A 25,364-nucleotide genomic window follows, 5' to 3' on the forward strand; every position below is an offset into this window, starting at 1 on the left:
CAAGAAAATGCACTGGTCATAACAAACACCTTCTTCCAACAACACAAGAGAAGACTCTATACATGGACATCACCAGATGGTCAACACCAAAATCAGATTGATTATATGCTTTGCAGCCAAAGATGGCGAAGCTCTATACAGTCAGCAAAAACAAGACCAGGAGCTGACTGTGGCTCAGACCATGAACTCCTTATTGCCAAATTCAGACTTAAATTGAAGAAAGTAGGTAAAACCACTAGACCATTCAGGTATGACCTAAATCAAATCCCTTATGATTATACAGTGGAGGTGAGAAATAGATTTAAGGGCCTAGATCTGATAGAGTGCCTAATCAACTATGGAATGAAGTTCATGACATTGTACAGGAGACAGGGATCAAGACCATTCCCATAGAAAAGAAATGCAAAAAAGCAAAATGGCTGTCTGAGGCGGCCTTACAAATAGCTGTGAAAGGAAGAGAAGCAAAAAGCAAAGGAGAAAAGGAAAGATATAAACATCTGAATGCAGAGTTCCAAAGAATAGCAAGAAGAGATAAGAAAGCCTTCTTCAGCAATCAATGCAAAGAAATAGAGGAAAACAACAGAATGGGAAAGACTAGAGATCTCTTCAAGAAAATCAGAGATATCAAAGGAACATTTCATGAAAAGATGGGCTCAATAAAGGGCATAAATGCTATGGACCTAAGAGAAGCAGAAGATATCAAGAAGAGGTGGCAAGAATACACAGAAGAACTGTACAAAAAAGAGCTTCATGACCCAGATAATCATGATGGTGCGATCACTGACCTCGAGCCAGACATCCTGGAATGTGAAGTCAAGTGGGCCTTAGAAAGCATCACTACGAACAAAGTTAGTGGAGTTGATGAAATTCCAGCTGAGCTATTTCAAATCCTGAAAGATGATGCTTTAAAAGTGCTGTACTCAATATGCCAGCAAATTGGAAAACTCAGCAGTGGCCACAGGACTGGAAAAGGTCAATTTTCATTCCAATCCCAAAGAAAGGCAATGCCAAAGAATGCCCAAACTACCGCACAATTGCACTCATCTCACATGCTAATAAAGTAATGCTCAAAATTCTCCAAGCCAGGCTTCAGCAATACGTGAATTGTAAACTTCCTGATGTTTAAGCTGGTTTTAGAAAAGGCAGAGGAACCAGAGATCAAAAGGCCAACATCCACTGGATCATGGAAAAAGCAAGAGAGTTCCAGAAAAACATCTATTTCTGCTTTATTGACTATGCCAAAGCCTTTGACTGTGTGGATCACAATAAACTGTGGAAAATTCTGAAAGAGATGGGAATACCAGACCACCTGATCTGCCTCTTGAGAAATTTGTATGCAGGTCAGGAAGCAACAGTTAGAACAGGTCATGGAACCACAGACTGGTTCCAAATAGGAAAAGGAGTTCGTCAAGGCTGTATACTGTCACCCTGTTTATTTAACTTCTATGCAGAGTATGCTTGGAAGAAACACAAGCGGGTTCCAGATTGCCAGGAAAATATCAATAACCTCAGATATGCAGATGACACCACCCTTATGGCAGAAAGTGAAGAGGAACTCAAAAGCGTCTTGATGAAAGTGAAAGTGGAGAGTGAAAAAGTTGGCTTAAAGCTCAACATTCAGAAAACGAAGATCATGGCTTCCATTCCCATCACTTCATGGGAAATAGATGAAAAAGTGGAAACAGTGTCAGGCTTTATTTTTATGGGCTCCAAAATCACTACGGATGGTGACTTCAGCCATGAAATTAAAAGATGCTTACTCCTTGGAAGGAAAGTTATGACCAACCTAGATAGCATATTTAAAAGCAGAGACATTACTTTGCCAACAAAGGTTCGTCTAGTCAAGGCTATGGTTTTTCCAGTGGTCATGTATGGATGTGAGAGTTGGACTGTGCAGAAGGCTGAGCACCGAAGAATTGATGCTTTTGAACTGTGGTGTTGGAGAAGACTCTTGAGAGTCCCTTGGACTGCAAGGAGATCCAACCAGTCCATTCTGAAGGAGATCAGCCCTGGGATTTCTTTGGAAGGAATGATGCTAAAACTGAGACTCCAGTACTTTGGCCACCTCATGCGAAGAGTTGACTCATTGGAAAAAACTCTGATGCTGGGAGAGATTGGGGTCAAGAGGAGAAGGGGACGACAGAGCATGAGATGGCTGGATAGCATCACTGACTGGATGGACGTGAGTCTAAGGGAAGCCCGGGATTTGGTGATGGACAGGGAGGCCTGGCGTGCTGCGATTCATGGGGTGGCAAAAAGTCGGACAGGACTGAGCAACTGATCTGATCTGATCTGATCTGGCCGGCTGCCATTTGTTCCATAACTAAATCCTCAGCTGCATGCAGCTTTTCAGCTGTTAAGGGCCATTGCTCCACCCCTACCGGATTATTAGATTTCCAGGTAATAGTGTTGGCAACAAGAACAACGGCCTCTAGGATAAATTTGAATATCCTAAATGTTCTCTATTCTTATTAGGAACCGTTTGTAATGGAGAAACAATTCCCTTCTGATCTTTATCAAGCCCCTTGTCAGTATTATACCTTATTTGCAGCATTTGGTTAGTAACATTTTCATCTGGGCTGTATAAAAGCATTCCCATCTGAGAAAATACATCTCTCCCCCATAAAGAAAAAGGTAGTAAAGGAATCACATATGGACAAAAGATGCCTTGTGCCCCCTTCTCATCTGACCATGTGAAAATTTGTGAGCTCTTAGCAACCAAGGGCACTGACCGTATCCCTACCAGGCCGGCACTGGTCAAGCATGTCGGCTAGGACAAGGGCCAATCTTTTCCAGGAATGCAAGAGACATCTGCTCCAGTATCTAACAGCCCTGACATTCTATTTCCTTGAATTAAAAGATCTTTCAAAGGCCGAGAAGCTGTAATTTCCTGCATCCAAAAAGCTAGATCACTGGATCCAAATCCTCTGTGGCCCCTAGCTTGAGAAGTCAAGGTTTTTCCTTTGATAATAAGGTAAAAGCAAAAGCTGTGCTATTCTTTGACCTTTATTAATTTGCACAGTTTTGGCAGGCAGCGAGATCAAAACTTTAATTTCCCCAGTATAATCAGAATCTACTATACCAGGCACTACCGAAATTCCTTGAAGAGAGAGTGAGCTAAGCCCTAGCACAAGCCCCACAATGCTGTCAGGTAGGGGGCCAGCCACTCTTGTTGGAATTGAAGTAACTGATACGTCAGGGGTTGATATTGTTGTGGTGTTGGAACTGAGGTCCATTCCTGCGCTACCTAGGGTTGTGCTGAGGAGTTCCGAGATGGAACAAAGGGAATAAAGGGATTCAACACGACTGCCCCTATTGTTGTCTGGGGCCGGGGCTGCCCCTGCTGCCCGTCTCCCTGAAACTGGGGAAAATTAATTACTTCCTTGTACTTGGTGGGTCAGTGTAGTCCCATTTATGGAATCTAGATCTACAGTCTTTTGCCCAATGATACCCCTTCTGGCATCGGGGGCAAGGTGTCTTTGGAGGGTTGTTTTTAGTCTGTATTGGCACGGCTTGTCCCTGCTTGGCAGGACAGTGCTGGCAAAAATGCCCCATTTGGCCACAAGAGAAACACTTTTTATTTGTAGAATCATTTCCATTAGGGTTAATCTTTTTTTTTTTTTTTTAGCCTAGGTGAGGCCCCCCTGAGGGGTTTTTTTCCAAGGAGCACACTCTGTATATTGTGCATGCGTCTGCTTTAAAAGCTCCTTTGTTACAAAAAAACTCTATCTTTCTCAGCCTTAGGCAATGCTCTGGGAGCCTTTGGGGGCAAAGTGGGGGGACTTGGGAGGCACAAGCAGAGGTGGCCACGATAGCCTTGAATCAGAAAGTGGGGGATAAATTTTTAAAAGTTTGTGTAGATGGGGAGGAGGCTCACCAGGGCACCCGGTGACAGCATCTTGTAAGCCCTCTCCTTCCTAGGGAGGTAGAGCACAGTCTCCCTCCTTTTCTTCGTCAGTAGTAGAAAATATAATCTGCGCAGAAAGTGGAGACCCACCATCCACCACTATAGCCTCCCCCATAGGCTATCCAACAGCCCCAGACGGGAGTCCAGGACTTTTTAAATCATATTCCACAGAGCAAAAGCCTCTACAGAAACCTTTTCTGGCCCATGCAAAGTATAAAACAAATGTAGAAATTTAGACAGTCTTCCTGTGCTTACTTTAACGCCTCTATGGGCTAACATATGAAGTAATATTTCAGTAAACATTTGTCTATTCTTAGATGCAGAGAGACCCATTCTCCCAGAGAATATTCTTATTCCTTCTGTACCCTCCTCACCCTGCCTAAACTGCAGAGGTGTGCCGGCCACCCACATGTACAATCCGAACCGTCCTGTGCTACAATCACAAATTACTTACTCTTCAGTGTGCCTGTTTGGGCGCCACCTGCCGGAGTCCAGCTCCAGCAGCCAGGGATTCAACCTGAAGACATGGATGGTGTCGGCGATATTGATGTAGCCTCTGACTCATAGTAAGGAGCTACATTTTTATTTCAAGCTTCAGGTTCTCTTTTATGCTTTGACAAAAGCATTACGTCAGAGGTTTGAAGTTTTTAGTTTCCCCCACCCAGATTTATTGTACTTAACTTGTGATTACATTGTAACTCATGCTACCTTCCTCAGTTTATTTCTTATCTTTCTAAATCCTGTTTGCCCCTAGCATCTTAAGATCATTATCTCCTAAAAAGGCTTCTAGCTATTCTCAATTACTCCTAAACCCTAAACTCAGCAAACTTCGTTTCCCATAAACATTCCCCTCACAAACAGGTCTCAGATAATAATCCTTCCCATGGCCTCAAGCTGCGGCCTACATGCTCATCCTGGGACATTCTTTGTAAAGATCCTATGTCAGATGTCAATGGTTATTTTATAGATTATTTTCTGGGCACAACTGTAGAAGGCTTTGTGCTTTCTCATGCTTCTCTCAAGCACCTTAACACTCTTTCCAGCCAACTCAACTGAAGAAAGGAAAGAACAAGTCAGAATCACAAGGCCTAACTCCTTCATCCCGGGGCCATGCCTGCGAGATGAGGAGAGGGGGTTGGGGCCGTGCCTCCATTTTGTCAGTAATGCCTAATGCGGCTCCCGACAGTTGTTCAGTTGCTGTGTAATATTCAATTATTTGCAACCCCATGGACTGCAGTATGCCAGACTTCCCTATCCTTCACCATCTCCCAGAGTTTGCTTAAACTCATGTCCATTGAGTCAATGATGCCATCTGACCATCTCATCCTCTGTCACCTACTTCTTCTTCTGCCCTCAGTCTTTCCCAGCATCAGGGGCTTTTCTAATGAGTTGGCTCTTCACATTAGGTGGCCAAAGTATTGGAGCTTCAGCATCAGTCCTTCCAATGAATATTCAGAGTTGATTTCCTTAAGGATTGACTGGTTTGATCTCTTTGCTGCCCAAGGGATTATCAACAGTCTTCTCCAACACCAGAGTTTGAAAGCATCACTTCTTAGGTGGTCATCCTTTTTAGGGTCCAACTTTCACATCTGTACATGACTACTGGGAAAACCATAGCTTTGATGATATATACAGACATTTTTTGACAAAGTGATGTCTCTGGTTTTTAAATATGTTGTCTAGGTTTCTCAAACCTTTTCTTTCTAAGAACAAGCATCTTTTTAATTTTGTGGCTGCAGTCACAGTCCACAATGATTTTGGAGCCCGAGAAAATAGTCTGTCACTGTTTCCATTTTTTCTGCATTTATTTGCCATGAAATGATGGGACGAGATGCTATAATCTTAGTTTGTTGAATGTTAAGTTTTAAGTCAACCTTTTCAGTCTCCTCTTTCACCTTCATCGAGAGGCTGTTTAGTTTTTACAACTAAGAGTCAATAATTCTTGACATAAGATGTTCTGTGTTAATTAATGAAGTCAGGTGTGCAAACTCATATCTTATTTCCACCTTTGTTATTCTTTTTCCTCTCTGTGTTTCTTCATGTCTACTCTATAATATTCCTTCATTAAAGTGATTTCTTTATCTTTTAAAATTCATCCTGTAGTATTTAGTCACAAGTGTCCTGTGCTTTAGCACAGCATTTTTCTGGAGAATATTTTTCTCCAGTCTTTTTTCTCTAAGCCCCTTTTCTTGCCCTAGGCATCAATGTTTATCAGGTGGGTTAAATTTTTTTTTTAATAACTTATTCTATGGTAAGTCCTTGAAAACATAAACACATAATTACCATGTAATTCAGCATTTCCACTTTTGGGTTTACACTCAAAAGAATTTAAAGCAAAGATTTGAGAGATATTTGTATATCACTGTTTCAAATCCTTGAAAACTTAAACACATAATTACCATAAAATTCAGCATTACCACTTCTGGGTATATACTCATTAGAATTGAAAGCAGGGATTTGAGATATACTTAAACATCGATGTTCACATCAACATTATTCACAATAGCCTGAACATGAACATAACACAAATGTCCACTAAAAGATGAATGGATAAATACATATGGTGTATACATACAGTGAAATACTATTCTGTCTTAAAAAGGAGAAATTGTGATGTATAGATGAACCTTGAAAGCATTATGCTAAGATAAATAAGTCAGACACAATTATTATAGGGTTCTATTTATATGACAGACAGAAATTATAATGGTTTCAGGGGCCTGAGGGATAGAAGCATGGGATATAAAATGTTTAGATATGAATGGTAGTGATTGTTGCACATCAATGGGAATGTACTTGATACTGCATTACTGTACACTTCAATCTGTTAAAATAGTAAGTGTTTTGCTAGGTGGGGCTTCCCTGATAGCTCAGTTGGTAAAGAATCTTCCTGCAACGCAGGAGACCCTGGTTCAATTCCTAGAGCAGGAAGATCTGCTGGAGAAGGGATAGGCTACCCATTCCAGTATCCTTGGGCTTCCCTTGTGGCTCAATTGGTAAAGAATATGCCTGTAATGGGGAAACCCGAGTTTGATCCCTGGGTTGGAAAGATCCCTTGGAGAAGGGACAGGCTACCCACTCCAGTATTCTGGCCTGGAGTATTCCATGGACTGTATAGAGTCCATGAGTCAGGCACAGAGTCAGGCACACCTGAGTGACAGTCACTTTCATGTTTACTGTGTACATTTTACCACAATGAGGAAAAAGTAATTTATCATTAATGTTTTGAATTTTCTTGATAGCCTATTTACTCAATTAAAAAGTGAAGACAGGGCCAAATAATTTTCCAAACTAATTTATTTACTTTAATTAACTTTTGCTTTAGAACACTTTTATATTTATAGAACAGTTGCAAATTTAGTTCAGGCAGTTCTAGTATACTTCAATCCAGTTTTCCCTATTATTAAAACTTTATACTTGTTTGATATGTTCATTATAATAAATGAAACTGTGAGTGAGTGAGTGAGTGAAAGTCACTTAGTCATGTCTGACTCTTTGCGACCCCATGGACTATACAGCCATGGAATTCTCCAGGCCAAAATAGTGGAGTGGGTATCCTTTCCCTTCTCCAGGGGATCTTCCCAACGCAGGGATTGAACCCAGATCTCCCACATTGCAGGTGGATTCTTTACCAGGTGAGCCATGAAACTGTATAGACACATTATTATTAAAGTCCATTCTTCATTTGGATTTCCTTTTTTTTTTTTCTATCTAATGATCTTTTTCTGCCCAGTGCCACATCCAGAATACCACATCATGTTTAGTCATTATATATATTAGTGCACAGACACTGTGCAAACCTGCAGGCACGTGTCTTGGGCTGGGAAGAGCAGTGATGTGGCTAGGACCATATTTGCTGATATCCTTCTGTCCTGCCATCAGCAGGTCAGCTGGTATACTCTCCTCTGAGCCTCACCTCCCACATGGTGAAGAAGGTTCCTAAGATGAGGGAAAATTTCCTCTTTCACAGCACCCCCCCTAAGGGAACAATTCTTGTTGTTGTTTAGTCGCTAAGTCATATCTGACTCTTTAGGACCCCATGGACTGTAGCCCACCAGGCTCCTCTGTCCCTGGGATTTTCTAGGCAAGACTACTAGAGTGGACTAACATTTCCTTTTCCAGGGGATCTTCCCAACCCAAGGATCTAACCTGTTTCTCCTGCTTTGGCAGGAGGGTTCATTACCATCTGAGCCACCAAGAAAGCCCAAAAAGCACTGCAGATCCTGCCCCAATACCCCGCCCCCAATCTCCACCCTCATGGTTTTTTTTTTTTTTTTTTGTCCTACCAAGTTTTATGATGCTCATTCTTCAACTTTGGTTGTGTAAGACTGCCAGCATTCCGTAGTTTTTTGGGGGGGATGTTTCCATATGTAGATGTATTTTTGATGTATTTCTTGGAGGATATTATTCTGCCAACTTGATCACCTTCTGGTCATCATTATGAGTTTTATTTTTTAATAACATTTGTATTATGTCTTCTACATAATATTGATTTTAAACACTGTGGTACTAGTCTTTGGAAAATTCTAGCAAAATAAAACAGTAGCAGTATTAGAGGATGTAATAGTTTTCATTTGAGAGTCCCTTGGACTGCAAAGACATGCAATCAGTCAATCCTAAAGGAAATCATTCCTGAATATGCATTTGAAGGACTGATGATGAAGCTGAAACTCATTTGAAAAGATCCTGATGCTGGGAAAGATTGAAGGTGGGAGGAGAAGGGGATGATAGAAGATGAGATGATTGGACGGCATCACCAACTTGATAAACATGAGTTTGAGCAAGCTCTGGGAGTTGGTGATGGACAGGGGAGCCTGGTGTGCTGCAGTCCATGGGGTTGCAAAGAGTCAGACACAACTGAGTGATTGAACTGAAATGAACTGAATAGTTTTCACAAAACCAAATAAAAGATTAATAACTATTAGAATAAAATATATACATATTTACATATATTTGTGCTCAGATGCTCAGTTGTGCCCAACTCTTTGCAACCCAATGGACTGTAGCCCACCAGGCTCTTCTGTCCAAAGCATTCTCCAGGTAAGAACATTGGGGTGGATTGTCATTTACTCCTTCAGGGGATCTTCCCAATCCAGGGATCAAACTCATGTCTTTTAAGTCTCCTGCATTGTCAAGCAGATTCTTTATTACTAGTACCACCTGGTAAGCCCCAATAACTCAGAAAATTCCAGAGCTTATCAAAACTCTTTTTGAAGCACGTTCATTGAATTACTTATAAATAAACACTGAAATTGTCATGTAGGCTTAACCAGAATTCCTGTACAAGATAAAAGATATCCCCTCGGTGAGCTTGGAAAATATGGAAACCATGGCAGACATGCCTCTTCTGTGAAAGCTTTTAGGTTGGAGAAAAAGACACACTGTTCTAATTGATTGAAACAAGTGAGTGGAAGAGGAGTGGAGACAATTCTCAAAGGAGTAGTTCTAAAAGACAAAAGAACATCATGGCAGTGCATTCACTAGGGCCATATTCCAGATTTGTTTTATTCCTAAAGTATGAGTTTTGTGGTCAACCATTTAAATAGATGTTGAATTTTCTTCATACTTGATAGTATTTTCATTTTTCACTCTTCAGACCTTTATAACCTTGTTCTTTTTTTTTTCTTTTTCTTTTTCACCTTTCATATCTTGGTCTGTTTATAGACCATGGAAAAAGTCCACAAATGATAGTGAACTCTTCCCTTCAAAACTTCTGCTATGTAATCCCAGGATTTCTGCTTATCAGAAATGACATTTTGTATATACATCTATTTTGTATATATCTTTCTTCTCAGTTATGGTCTGATGCTATTTTCTCCCAGATAACTTTGTTTCCAATTCACTTTACATATAGGCAATGCTATTTTATTACAATCCCATTCTTTAGAATCTCTTCATGCTGCCTCTATTCAGCTACTTCATCACTTAGCTTCCTTTCAGAACAGTGAATATAGAGGAAAATTACTATAGAAAGCAATTGCATATAATTTTCATCTGAGCCTCTTTGCTAGAGTAAAATTTAGATGTGTGTGCTCCAGTGATGAAGTCATGGATCTCCTGAACCTAGCCCATCTTCATCTGAGGAAATTGGGCCCCCTCAGTTTTACTTGTCAGCTGGTTATTAATTTGGTGGTATCCGGATTTATGCATACTCAAAGCATGTCCTGTAGGTTCTTTTGTTCCTGTCTCCTGTTCTTGCTCCCATAGCTGTCTTGTCTCTGGGTTTTGTGAGACTGATGTGTTGTCGTACCCAAAGAGTGGTCACAGGGATATAGAGAACATGGGCTGTGCTGTTCTGTGAAGTTGCTTCAGTCGTATCCAACTTGGTGCAATCCTATGGACTGTAGCCCATCAGGCTTCTCTGTCCTGAGATTCTCTGGACAAGAATACTGGAGTAGATTGCCCTGCCCTCCTCCAGATGATCTTCTTGATCCAGGGGTCAAACCCAGATCTCCTGCATGGGCAGGCAAATTCTTTACCATCTGAGTCACCAGGGAAGTCCATAGATAACATAGGACTCTTTGTACACATATTTCATTCCAGATTTAGGCACAATATTATCCTTAATTTCTTTCATAAAAAAAATCAGAACGAAGTTAACTCATTTAAATAACTAAAATTAAATGTTTGCCCATAACAGAAAGGAATTACAATGAAAAATAACTCACAAGTGCTGCATGGTCTTCAAGTCCAACATAGGGATTTTTATCTCTTTCCCTTTTAATGAAGAGCTCACCCTTTATTCCTCATGACAAATCATGCAAGCATCTCAGGTCTTTCTGAGATGCCATCTCTAACATGTTGGCCCAACTAACTCTTGACCTTAGAAGAGGAAGGAGTTGTGTTTTTTTGTTTTTGTTTTTTTTTGTTTTTTGCTTTTTTTCTTTTTCTCTCTTTCTACAATCTGTGGTCTCTCTCACAAAAATAGGCTTTCAGGTCTTAAATTTTCCTGTTGTACATATGAATGTCTGTTGGAAGATTTATTTCTTTGGGGGCAAAACAATTCACTTTACCCAGAGGAATATGGTCTGTTTCCATGACCGAATAAAAGGGAATCAAGCAAAGCATATTCTAAAGTTTGCCCAGCTTAGCATTTAAAACATCTCAGGTAAGAATTCACAGGTTAGTCCTCTTTATTCTAAGGAAAAAAAAAAAATATATATATATATATATATATATATCCTTTATATAATCTTTCTTCCATTACTAGATAAAGAAAATATTTTTGTTCTATTTTTACTATTCTTCATCAAAACACCAGCATACCAGGAACAACACTCCAAGTAATCAAAGATAATTTATAGGAATAATATATTTCAGATCAACTTTGAGAAATATAGTAAAGGGACTTCTAAAATACATCAGATATAGAGTCAGAGTTCTATTGAAAGTTTTTTCAACAGAACAGTTTGCTTCTTAAAGTAATTGTATTTCTAGTCCTTTATTTTACTCATGTTTTTAACAATAATTCTGTACAGTATATCCTTAATATTTTTATCTAAAATACTTAATCATGGAGCTAATTTTTATAAAGATATTTATTACAAACATATTTTGGGAAAAAAAAAATCCTCTTTAGATTTTTGTCAAATATTGGTCATAAAATTGAGAATTAGAAATTTTCTGTAGCTAAGAACTAAAAAAACAAATAAATAAAGATCAAGAGAATCAGGCAATTAGTAAAAAGTCCTAAATAAGTATGAATTTATACATAAACTCATATGCATAGTACTTAAAATATACTGATAAATTCTTATTAAATTAATTTTAATACCATATTAAGCTATAACCCTTAATATAGTATAGATAGTATACTATCATATAGTATAGAAAAAAGTATTTAGAGGTGTACTATAGCAGTTTTGGTAAGCTAGCATAATATACCCTGAGTTTACTTTAGAACCCAGACATATCTGGAGATAATAGTTTCCCCATCTCTTTTCACGGAGGACTCACAGATTTTTTTGGAAGAAGAAAACAGAGAAAGAGATTGTTGAAAAAAAAATGTGGTAGCTGTCTGTCACGTTTGTTATTAGCTTAGGCTTCTTTATTTTGTCCAAGTTCTAATAATAAATACTGCAAATAAAAGTCCAACCAAAGGAGATGTTACCTTAATGGTATATGATAAGAATTATTGGATAGGAGAGTGTTCAAGTTTAATGTACTGGAACCTACACAACTGGGAAGGAGAGTGGCTCAAACGAGAGCACAGCTGAAGTGAAGTCTCAGCATTGGCAGTGGTGGCTTTATCTATTATTAATATACATACACATATAGTGGTAGAGAGACTGGGCAAGTATGTGTGTGTGTTCAGTCACATTTGACTGTTTATGACCCCATAGCCTGCCAGCCTTCTCTGTCATGGAATTTTTCAGGCAAGAATACTGGAGTGGGTAGCCGCTCCCTACTCCAGGGGACCTTCCTGACACAGGGATTAGACATGTGTCTCTTGTGTCTCCTGCATTAGCAGGCAGATTCTTTACCACTGTGCCACTTGGCAAGTATGCATGTATGTGTGTGTTAAGTCACTTCAGTCACGTCCTAGTCTTAACACAGCAGCCGAGAAAGCAGCACAGGGCACAGGCTTAGTCTAGCATCAGTTGGACCCATATGCTGGATCCACCATTGGTTATCAGTATTATCTTGGATAAGCCCCAATTATCTTCATCAAAAATTGATGATAAATTGATGATAGAACCGGTGTCCCAGGATGGCTTTTAGGAGATCCTGACAAAATGTTGCACACAGTGACTGACACACAGTAAGTGTAGTAAATTCCTTGCAACTGGTAGTCATTAATTTTTCTCCATTCTCAGCCATACCCTTGGAGAAGAGAGCAGCATAGCTGTGACTCTGACTGCTTTTCCCAACATTGGTGCTTCATCAGATGAAGAATACCTCACCAAATCCAGGCAGCTTTGTGTTTTCAGTAAGGTACCTTCACAGGACCCTGAATATATTGGGTCATTAATAGGGTAGATATTAATGCAGCAACAGAGATCACAATAAGACTTGAGACAGAAACAAATAAAACTAAAGGGAGTAGGAAACACTCAAATTCCTTCAATTCAAACATAATACCACCTTTAACAGTTTAATCTGATTCTGTTGTATTTGCTACTACTATTTTCTTAGTTTATTATTTTATAGTATTTGAAATTTGGAAGCTTTACATTTCTATAAATCAGGTTTTATACATTTGTGGTTGATTTTATTTCTTCTAAATTGCAAGTTTCTAGGTTACATATTGAAAAATATTGATTTTTAAATGTTTTTCATTTTCCTTATGTTTCTTTCTAGATTTACTTTTTAGTCCAATGGTAATAACTGCTTTTGTTTAACACACTACATATCTAAGTCAATTATTTTCATTTTGAAGTATATTTTTTCTCCTCTGTAGGTAAGATTTACAGTAAGGATATATGACAGCCATCTGATACCAACTCAATAAGTGAATGACAGCATGATTTTACAACAGGGCCAAGTGGCTTAGAAGTAAAGAATCTGCATGCCCAGGCAGGAGACAGAAGAGACACAGGTTCAATATCTCAGTCTGGAGAAGGAAATGGCACCCAATCCAGTATTCTTGCCTGGAAAATCACAAGGACAGAAAGGAGCCTGGTGGGCTATAGTCCACAGGGTCACAAAGAGTCAGACATGACTGAGCACTCACCACATATATATTTAGTTTGATATATTTTTCACATATTTTTTACAGCCCCACCATCATACACACTTACATTTATAACTATAATCACTGGTTTAAATATTAAATAATTTACCTCCAAAACATTCAAATATATTCTATTTTTATCATTATAGCTTTGAATATGTATACTTCTAATTTCAAGTTGCCTTATCCATCCTTAAAGGAAATACAAGACAGGTTTCCAGGTGTCTTTATTCTTTATCTTCTTGAATGACTTCATATTACAAGCAACTCCTACAGCTCAACTCCAGAAAAATAAACGACCCAATCAAAAAATGGGCCAAAGAACTAAATAGACATTTCTCCAAAAAAGACATACAGATGGCTAACAAACACATGAAAAGATGCTCAACATCACTCATCATCAGAGAAATGCAAATCAAAACCACTATGAGGTACCATTTCACACCAGTCAGAATGGCTGCCATCCAAAAGTCTACAAATAATAAATGCTGGAGAGGATGTGGAGAAAAGGGAACCCTCTTACACTGTTGGTGGGAATGCAAACTAGTACAGCCACTATGGAGAACAGTGTGGAGATTCCTTAAAAAACTGGAAATAGAACTGCCTTATGATCCAGCAGCCCCACTGCTGGGCATACACACTGAGAAAACCAGAAGGGAAAGAGACACGTGTACCCCAATGTTCATCGCAGCACTGTTTATAATAGCCAAGACATGGAAGCAACCTAGATGTCCTTCAGCAGATGAATGGATAAGAAAGCTGTGGTACATATACACAATGGAGTATTACTCAGCCATTAAAAAGAATACATTTGAATCAGTTCTAATGAGGTGGATGAAACTGGAGCCTATTATACAGAGTGAAGTAAGCCAGAAGGAAAAACATAAATACAGTATACTAACGCATATATATGGAATTTAGAAAGATGCAACAATAACCCGGTGTACGAGACAGCAAAAGAGACACTGATGTATAGAACAGTCTTATGGACTCTGTGGGAGAGGGACAGGGTGGGAAGATTTGGGAGAATGGCAATGAAACATGTAAAATATCATGTAGGAAACGAGTTGCCAGTCCAGGTTCGATGCATGATGCTGGATGCTTGGGGCTGGTGCACTGGGACGGCCCAGAGGGATGGTATGGGGAGGGAGGAGGGAGGAGGGTTCAGGATGGGAAACACATGTATACCTGTGGCGGATTCATTTTGATATTTGGCAAAACTAATACAATTATGTAAAGTTTAAAAATAAAATAAAATTAGAGAAAAGGAAAAAAAAGAAAAGAAAGAAAACAAAGTGATCTATATCTATGAATATCTTATCATTTTCAAAGTGATCATCTCTAGTTATATTGAAGTATATAAATACTACATATTTTGACATTTTCCCTCAAAATTATCTTCTATAATTACATTTTTATAAATTAACTGATGGCTATGAAAAAAATGGTATTTCTATGTTTAAGTAGAATGCAGTGTTCAAGACCAAATAATTGTTTGTGGTCCACAAAAGCATCTTGAATCCTCTCATAGGGTCAAGTAGTGTAAGAGAAAGTACAAATTGAAAATAAGAGGCTTGGTGAGAAAAAAAAAGGAAAGAAACTTTTCCCTACTTCTGTTTCCCAGAGCTTTTACTTTAGAAAATTTCCTTTTCCATCTCTTTGAAATATATGTAAATCTTTTTAAAAGCTAAATAAATCTCTTGCCAGCTCAGTGCCCCAAAATGTCTGTTTCATGGACCTGGAAATACCTCCTTGAAATTTAATCATCTAGGAAAAAAGCAAATCAATTTCTCCATTTCTTTGCAAGGGTGGGAACTTAACTTTATCTGGCAACTTCCTAAATTGCAAAACTACTTCTTGTTATAAAGATACGAGGAATTAATCATTCTTTTGTATAAAGGCAGTTAGCTAACACAGATGGTCATCTCAATTTCCATGATTCAGATATCTGAGATGAGCAAATGGGGCTATAAAGACCTTTCTTGAGAAAGAGTTAATTTGAATCCATGTATGAAATGGGTTGGGTTTCCCTGGTGGCACTAGTGGTAAAGAACTGCCAGTGGAAGGAAGGTAAGAGATGAAATTTCCATCCCTCAGTCTGGAAGATCCCCTGGAGGAGGAAATAGCAACCCACTCCAGTATTCTTTCCTGGAGGATCCAATGGACAGAGGAACCTAGCAGGCTATGGTCCATAGGGTTGCAAAGAGTAGAACGTGACTGAAGCAACTTAGCATGCACACATGTAATGGGTTGTAATTTCTTGGCTGTATAAATGGATACAATTCCTCTCTGTCTTTATAATATTTTATTGAATTTCCTGAGATGATTACAATATTATGGTTTAATGGTTATTCAATATTAAAAATATATACTACCTTTGTGGAAAGGTTAACTGGGTTGGGAGATTTTGCTTTTAGTTATATTTTCCCAACAGGAAGCAATCTGCATTTTACAGAATAACAGAATAGGAAAAAGGATAGATTGAAGAGATGAGAGCCAAAGACAAGGAAAGCAATTGTAGAATCAATCTAAATATCAAAAGTGAAAGTCAGTATGTGAAATATTCATGACTGAATATCTTTCAACATCACTCCTAAATTGATGAAGTAATAAATATGAATCCACACCTATAGCTAAAGAAATGAAACATAAATGTTTGGGCCAATGATAACAACTACTGTCACACATGAATTTTAAAAGCAGCATAATCAGCATCAGTTGACTTAGGCATTTGGTTAATATTTCCAAAATATTCAAAAAATTAAAATATATTGGATGTTTTGAATGCTTTAATATATACAAAGAGTTATTCTGTAAAAGTAATGGTACTCAATGCTATCATTTGTACAAAATAATGGTCTAAAATTGTCCTTTAGCCAGTCAAATTATACTTATGTAGCCAAGAAAAAATGACTTGATTTATGGTGGTGGTGGTTTAGGTGCTAAGTCTTCTCCAACTCTTGTGACTCCATGGACTGTAGCCTATGAGGTTCCTCTGTCCATGGGATTTTCCAAGCATGATAAGTGGAGTGGGTTGCCATTTCCTTCTCCAGTGTATCATCCCAACCCAGGGATTGAACCTGGGTCTCCTGCATTGCAGGTCGATTCTTTATGAACTGAACCATCAGGGAAGCTCCATTTTGTTTATGCAACCAAGCAACTGAAATGATCAAGGATGGTCTTCAGATTTCTAACTCTGATGCCTTCAAACGAACTACTCTGCTCAGAATTTGTTTGCTATTCTTAGAAATAATGAATTTCAAAGAAATTTCAACTGTACTTCTTCACAAAGAAAAATACTAACCCTTTCTAAAAGATACTGAAATATACTTAGTAAAGTGAGTGATTCCAAAGAGCTTTATACTTTTCTGAATACACAATCCTTATGCTTATCTTATGCTTATATCATTTTTTCCTTTTTTAAAAAATTTTATTTTATTTAACTTTACAATATTGTATTGGTTTTGCCATATATCAAAATGAATCTGCCACAGATATACATTTTTAAAAATAGCTAGGGTGAGCTCCATTCACCATGAAGCAAAGAGGGCTATTGGGAAACCTATTATGTGGCTCCCTAGCTCCACTGCTCCCACAGTGCATATAGGAGGCTCATTAAGATCTACGGCATAAAACATTTTCAAATATATTCAATTAGGTGAACAATGACATTTTAAGAATCTGAAAACTAAAAAGGACTGGAATGGGTGAATTTAAGATAAACATTATATCTATTACTGTGGGAAAGAATCCCTTGGAAGAAACAGAACAGCCATCATAGTCAACAACAGAGTCCGAAATGCACTGCTTGGATGCAGTCTCGAAAAATGACAGAATGATCTCTGTTCGTTTCCAAGGCAAAACATTCAATACACAGTAATCCAAGTCTATGCACCAACTAGGAATGTTGAAGAATCTGAATTTGAACAGTTCTGTGAAAATCTGCAAGGCCTTCTAGAACTAACACTCGAAAAAGATGTCCATTTCATTATAGGGGACTGGAAGATAAAAGTAGGAAGTTAAGAGATACCTGGACTAACAGGCAAATTGGGCCTTGTAGTACAGAATGAAACAGGGCAAAGGCTAAGAGAGTTTTTCCAAGAGAATGTGCTGGTCATAGCAAACACCTTCTTCCAACAACATAAGAGAACTCTCTCCACATGGACCTCGCCAGATGGCTAATGGTGAAATAAGGTTGAATATAATCTTTGCAGCCAAAGATGGAGAAGCTCTATACAATCAGCTAAACCAAGACTAGGAGCAGACTGTGGCTCAAATCACAAACCCCTTATTACCAAATTCAGACCTAAATTGAAAAAAGTAGGGAAAAACCATTAGACCATTCAGGTATGACCTATATCAAATGGCTTATGATTATACAGTGGAAGTTACAAATAGATTTAAGGGGTTAGAACTGATAGACTGCCTGAAGAACTATGGATGGAGGTTCATGACATTGTACAGAAGGCAGTGATCAAAACCATGCCTGAGAAAAAGAAATGCAAAAAGGCAAAATGGTTGTCTGAGGAGGCTTTACAAATAGTTGAGAAAAGAAGAGAAACTAAAGGCAAAAGAGAAAAGGAAAGATAGGCCCATTTCAATGCAGAGTTCCAAAGAAGAGCAAGGAGAGATAAGAAAGCCTTCCTTAGTGATCAATGCAAAAAAATAGAGGAACACAATAAAATGGGAAAGACTAGAGATCACTTTAAGAAAATTAGAAATACCAAGGAAACACTTCATGCAAAGATGGGCACAATAAAGACAGAAATGGTATGGACCTAACAGAAGCAGAAGATATTAAGAAGAGGTGGCAAGTTTACACAAAAGAACTGTATAAAAAGATCTTCATGATCCAGATAATTATGATGGTGTGATCACTCACCTAAAGCCAGACATCCTGGAATGTGAAGTCAAGTGGGCCTTAGGAAACATCACTATGAACAAAGTTAGTGGAGGTAATGGAATTCCAGTTGAGCTATTTAAAATCCTAAAAGACGATGCTGTGAAAATGCTGCATTCAATATGCTAGCAAATTTGGAAAACATAGCAGTGGCCACAGGACTTGAAAAGGTCAGTTTTCATTCCAGTCCCCAGAAAGGTAATGCCAAAGAATTCTCAAACTACCACACAATTGCACTCATCTCAAACACTAGCAAAGTAAAGCTCAAAACTTTTGGACTCTGTTGGGGGGAGGTGATGACTTTGGAGAATGGCATTAGAACATGTATAAGATCATATAAGGGACGAATTGCCAGTCCAGGTTCGATGTAGGATACAGGAAGCTTGGGGCTGGTGCACTGGGTTGACCCAGAGGGATGGTATGGGGAGAGAGGAAGGAGGGGAGTTCAGGATTGGGAACACGTGTACACCCGTGGTGGATTCATTTTGATGTATGGCAAAACCAATACAATATTGTGAAGTAATTAACCTCTAATTAAAATAAATAAATTTAAATTAAAAATAAACTTTCTAAACCAGGCTTCAACGGTAGGTGAACTGTGAACTTCCAGATTTTCAAACTGGATTTAGAAAAGGCAGAGGAATTAGAGATCAAATTGCCAACATCCGTTGGATCATCAAAAAATCAAGAGAGTTCCAGAAAAACATGTACTTATTCCTACTGACTATGCCAATGCCTGTAACTGTGCAGGTCACAAAAAAACTGGAAAATTCTTAGAGATGCCTCCTGACCTAACTCCTGAGAAATCTGTATGCAGGTCAAGAAGCAGCAGTTAGAACTGAACATGAAACAACAGGCTGGTTCCAAATAGGGAAAGGAGTACGTCAAGGCTGTATATTGTCATCCTGCTTATTTAACTTATATGCAGAGCACATTGTCAGGGGACATTGAACTTTAAGGGATCCAGTATGTTTTCTTCCTTTGTGTTCCTTTTCTCAAGGACTCTCTGTTCCTTATCAGTTCCCAGAACAGGAACGAGCAGAGCTGCACACCTATCTCAGGACTGAGATCATGGGAAAGAACACCTACTTGGATTCCCTTCAGTGACTCCCTTCAGTGACTGTATTCAGTGACCTTTTACTTAAAAGACTATCCATTTTTGTTGCAACTTGTGGAATTTCATTCTTTTTAATGGCTGAGTAAACATTTTGTTGAAGATATATAAGCATGAGTTTCTGCAAATAAAGTACACTTGTTTCACTCAAGACTTGGGTCCCCTGCATCCTTCTTCTTGTGGACTCCAATCCCCAGGTCCCAGTCTACAAAGACCATGACAGTACATCATGCAAAATGCTGGGCTGGATGAAGCACAAGCTGGAATCAAGATTGCAGGGAGAAATATCAATAACCTCAGATATGCCGATGACAACACCACTTATGGGAGAAAGCAAAGAACTAAAGAGCCTGTTGACGAAAGTGAAAAAGGAGAGTGAAAAAGTTGGCTTAAAGCTCAACATTCAGAAAATTAAGATCATGGCATCTGGTCCCATCACTTCATGGCAAATAGATGGGGAAACAATAGAAAAATTGAGAGATGTTAATTTTGGGAGACTCCAAAATCACTGACACATTGACTCCAGCCATGAAATTAAAAGATGTTTGCTTCTTGGAAGAAAATCTATAACCAACCTAGACAGCACCAAAGAATTGATGCTTTTGAACTGTGATGTTGGAGAAGACTCTTTAGAGTCCCTTGGAGATCCAACCAGTCCATCCTAAAGGAAACCAGTCATGAATGTTTATTGGAAGGACTGATGCTGAAGCTGAAAGTCCAATACTTTGACCACATGATGCGAAGAACTGACTCATAGGATAAGACCCTGATGCCGGGAAAGATTCAAGAGAGGAGGAAAAAGGGATGACAGATGATAAGATGGTTGGATGGCATCATTGACTGGATGGACATGAGTTTGGGTAAGCTCTGGGAGTTGGTGATGGATAGGGAAGCCTGGTGTGCTGCAAAGTCCGTGGAGTCCCAAAGAGTCGGACATGACTGAGCCGCTGAACTAAACTGAAGTGGGAGGAAAATAGATGCCAAAAAAAAAAAAATAATAATAATAATAATAAAATTTCAAACTATGTGCTTTGATTCATTTTTAACAAGAATTTATTTTATATTAAATAATATACTGCAAGACACATCTGATATAGGATCATTATCCAAAGAACTTTCAACTTGATAATAAGAAAAAAACACAACTATATTAAAAATGAACTAAAAGGCCTGGACAGCATCTTTATCAAAGAATATATACAGATGGTAAGCAAACATAAAATTTTCAACATCATATGTCATCAGGGACTTCCAGGCAGATTCTTTACCATCTGAGCCACCAGGAAAGTCTTTGAGTCTAAGAATGGCTTTCTTAATCTGTTCTCAAAGTTACAAGTCTGTGTCCTTGGCAAAAATGTTGGCCTCATTTGCTAAACTGGTATTTATGGCAATAAATTTTATACTGAAAAAGTGTGTACAATTCAAAAAAATAGTCACATTTTCTATCTAGACAGAAGTAAGAAATTTAATATAAGTTATAACTCCTCACAGCCTTTTCATCCATCTCAATATATCAGTGCCCATAAGACTGAATATTATGGGAAGTTTATTTCTAGAAGTTCTATATTTAAATGTATAATATTCCTGAAGTTTAATTCTTCTTTGTTTATTTTCTGTTTAGACGAGCTTCTGAACATATGTATGGGCACATATGCTTTGTATATATGATACACACAAGCATATATATATATATATGCATAAGCTTATATTCACAAAATATCAGGAAATATCTTAAGATGGCACGGTTTATAACTATCCAAGATTATATAGTCATGTAATTAAAATACTGATGTTTTATAAAATAAAAATGATTTACTAAGTCTAATCTAAATTTTACAATTAAATATTGACATGACTAAAGTAGATAACATTTCTAGAAGTCATCAGCACACTTGAATTTTTGCAGGTGCCTTGTATGCAATGATATGCTGGATTCAGTCTATTACATGTTCACAGGTTTATTCATTATCTATTAAAGCAATGTGGATAAATTTAAAGAAAGATTGATCCAGAGACAATAAATTATAATAAAATTCTCAAAAGGAGAAATTAAATTTTGGCAACTATCTGGAAAGAAGAGTCTATCAGAGCATAAATTAAGAGTATCAGAGAATTTTCATCCTTAATTATTTTTTAGTATTTTTACTAGTATTTTTATTTCTGCAAAGTCTGAAGAGGCTCTTTCAAAGGTATTTATTTTCAACTAGATCTTTATTTTAATTTTTATTCTTATTTTATATGGCATACAGTTGATTTACAATGTTGCGTTAGTTTCATTTGTGGAGCAAAGTGATTCAATTATATATATATACACATATATTCATCCTTAATATTTTAAAAGATTTATTGTTCATGCAACTGAGCAAGAAAAGTAAAAGTAGGCTAAAAGTAGACTAACATCTGTTTTTCTTAATTTCTTTAATTAACCAACAAAAATATGATTGCTAAAGGTTCTTTCCAGTTCTGAATTTATGTATAAATTTAACATGTAGATGGTATGCAATTTTAATAAATAATAGCTGTCATGGTGCTTATATTACATATATATATATATATATATATATATATATATATATATATATATATATAATTGTATGTGAATATTTAGATTTGCTATTTATGCACTAAGAAGAAAAACATTCATCACTCATCATAATTTCGTCCCTGAACCCTCGACCTCTCAACCTACTGGCAGAAGTAAAATTTCTATTTGAATGTTTCATAGACTTCTTATCATGCTTCTCATTTTTAAAACTAGATATTTGCGGTCCCCTCCCCCCAAATTATCCCCTGCAAAGTTGTCTTATCTCACTTAACAGGAGTACCTCCTTACAGGTTTCTCTGCTCTCACTGTTCATCTGCTGCAGTCTGTTTTATATCTATTTGTTGCTGTTTAGTCGCTAAGTCATGTCAGACTCTTTTGTGACCCTATGGACTAGCCCACAGGCTCCTCTGTTACCAGAAAATATATATTTTTTTAAATTTTATTTTATTTGTAAACTTTACAATATTGTATTGGTTTTGCCAAATATTGAAATGAATCCACCACAGGTATACATGTGTTCCACATCCTGAACCCTCCTCCCTCCTCCCGCCCCATACCATCCCTCTGGGTCGTCCCAGTGCACCAGCCCCAAGCATCCAGTATCGTGCATCAAACCTGGACTGGTGACTCGTTTCATATATGATATTACATGTATTTCAATGCCATTCTCCCAAATCATCCCACCCTCTCCCTCTCCCACAGAGTCCAAAAGACTGTTCTATACATCAGTGTCTCTTTTGCTGTCTCGTATACAGGGTTATTGTTACCATCTTTCTAAATTCCATATGTATGTGTTAGTACACTGTACTGGTGTTTTTCTTTCTGGCTTACTTCACTCTGTATAATAGGCTCCAGTTTCATCCACCTCATTAGAACTGATTCAAATATATTATTTTTGATGGCTGAGTAATACTCCATTGTGTATATATACCACTGCTTTCTTATCCATTCATCTGCTGATGGACATCTAGGTTGCTTCCATGTCCTGGCTATTATAAACAGTGCTGCAATATTTTTAAAGTGAATATCAGTGCCTGTTTCTCCTCTTCTCTCATCCAGTGTTCTCTGGACTTTGAGTTTTATTGAACTCAAAGTTCAATAAAAGTTTATTTTGCCCATCCACTACATCTCTAATCTTATGTCAGTTGTGCTGTGCTGGGCTTGCTCAGTCCTATTGGATTCTTTGCGACCCCCACAGACTGGCTCCTTGGTAGATGGAGATTCTCCAGGGAAGAATACTGGAATGGGTTGCCATGCCCTCCTCCAGAGTATCTTCCCAACACAGGGATCAAACCCAGGTCTCCCACGTTGCAGGCAGGTTCTTTACCATCTGAGCCACCAGGGAAGCCCAATTATCTTAGTATCTTCTCTCTTAATTGTTTTCTAATCCAGCCACACTGTTTTACTAGCTGATTCTTAAGAATTAAGATCCCTTTTTTAATATAAATTTATTTATTTTAATTGGAGGCTAATTACTTTACAATATTGTATTGGTTTTGCCAAGATTCTTAAGAACCCAAGACATTCTCTTTCCTCAAAGTTCCTGTATATATTTTCTCTCCTTCCTGAAATACTTATCCAATCTGTCAAACAATTTGCTTTTGCTTTGTTCAGATCTCATTCTATAAATAGACCTTCTCAAGTCACTGCTAGAGACACCCTATGTAAAGTAACACTCTGCTGTCAATCTTATTTCCCATACCCGATCTCCTTTCATTTACTGCCTCCTTGGAATTATATATTCTTCTTTGTTCTCCCTTTAAAATATGAGCTACAGCTAAGAAGCAACTTTTTGGTCCTCATATGTACACTGTTCTCAGGGTCTGTAATTGTTTTTGGCAGAGTAGATAGTCAAAATATACTTGTTTGTGAATATGTACCTTTGTTGTTCACTTGTTCAGTCAGGTCTGACTTTCTGCCACCCCATGGACTATCACATGCCAGGCATCCCTATCCATTACAATCTCCCAGTGTTTGCTCAAACTCATGTCCATTGATTCAGTGATTTCATCCAACCATCTTATCTTCTATCATCCCCTTCTCCTCCTGCCCTCAATCTTTCCCAATATCAGTGTCATTTCCAATGAGTTGTCTCTTCACATCAGGTAGCCAAAGTACTGGAGCTTTACCATCAGTCCTTCCAGTGAATATTCAGGGCTGATTTCCTTTGGGATTGACTGGTTTGACCTCCTCATTATCCAAGGAACTATCATGAGTCTTTTCTAGCAACACAGTTCAAAAACATCTTTGTTCAAATAGTTAAAAAAGAAAATTATTTGGTACTCAGCCTTCTTTATGGTCCAATTGTCACATCTGTACATGAATACTGGAAAAACCATAGCTTTGACTGTATGAAACTGTGTACAAAGTGATGCCTCTGCTTTTTAATATACTGTCTGGGTTTATCATAGCTGTTTTTTTTTTTTTTTTTTCCCAAGGAGCATGTGTCTTTTAATTTCATGGCTCCAGTCACCATCCACAGTCATTTTGGAGCCCAAGAAAATAAAGCCTGTCACTGTTTCCACTTTTTCCCCATCTATTTTAGGTGAAGTGATGTGACCAGATGCCATGATATTAGATTTTTGAATGTTGAGCTTTAAGCCAGCTTTTTCACTCTCCTCTTTCACTCTCATTGAGAGACTCTTTAGTTCCTCTTTACTTTCTGCCATTAGGGTGGTGTCATCTGCATATCTGAATTTGTTGATATTTCTCCCAGCAATCTTGATTCCAGCTTGTGATTCATCCAGCCCAGAACTTCACATGATTCACTCTGCATAGAAGTTAAATAGGTAGGGTGACAATATACAGCCTTGACATACTTCTTTTCCAATTTGGAACCAGTCCTCTGTTTCATGTTCAGTTCTAACTCGTGCTTCTTGACCTGCATACAGGTTTCTCAGGAAACAGGTGAGATAGTCTGATATTCCTATCTCTTGAAGAATTTTCCACAGTTTGTTGTGGAAGGCTTTCATGTAGTCAATGAAGCAGAAGTAGATGTCTTTCTGAAATTCCATTGTTGTTTATATGATCCAACAGATATTGGCAATTTGATATCTGGTTCCTCTGCCTTTCCTAAATCCAGTTTGTACATCTGGAAGTTCTTGGTTCACATAGTATTGAAGCCTAGCTTGAATGATTTTTAGTAATAACTTGCTAGCATGTGAGATTTGTTCAAAAATAATAGCATTAAAAAACTTTTTGTTTGAATATAACAGTTTTAAATCA

This window comes from Bos taurus, chromosome 1 (genome assembly GCF_002263795.3).
Source record: "Bos taurus isolate L1 Dominette 01449 registration number 42190680 breed Hereford chromosome 1, ARS-UCD2.0, whole genome shotgun sequence".
In the NCBI taxonomy this organism is placed as follows: Eukaryota; Metazoa; Chordata; class Mammalia; order Artiodactyla; family Bovidae; genus Bos; species Bos taurus.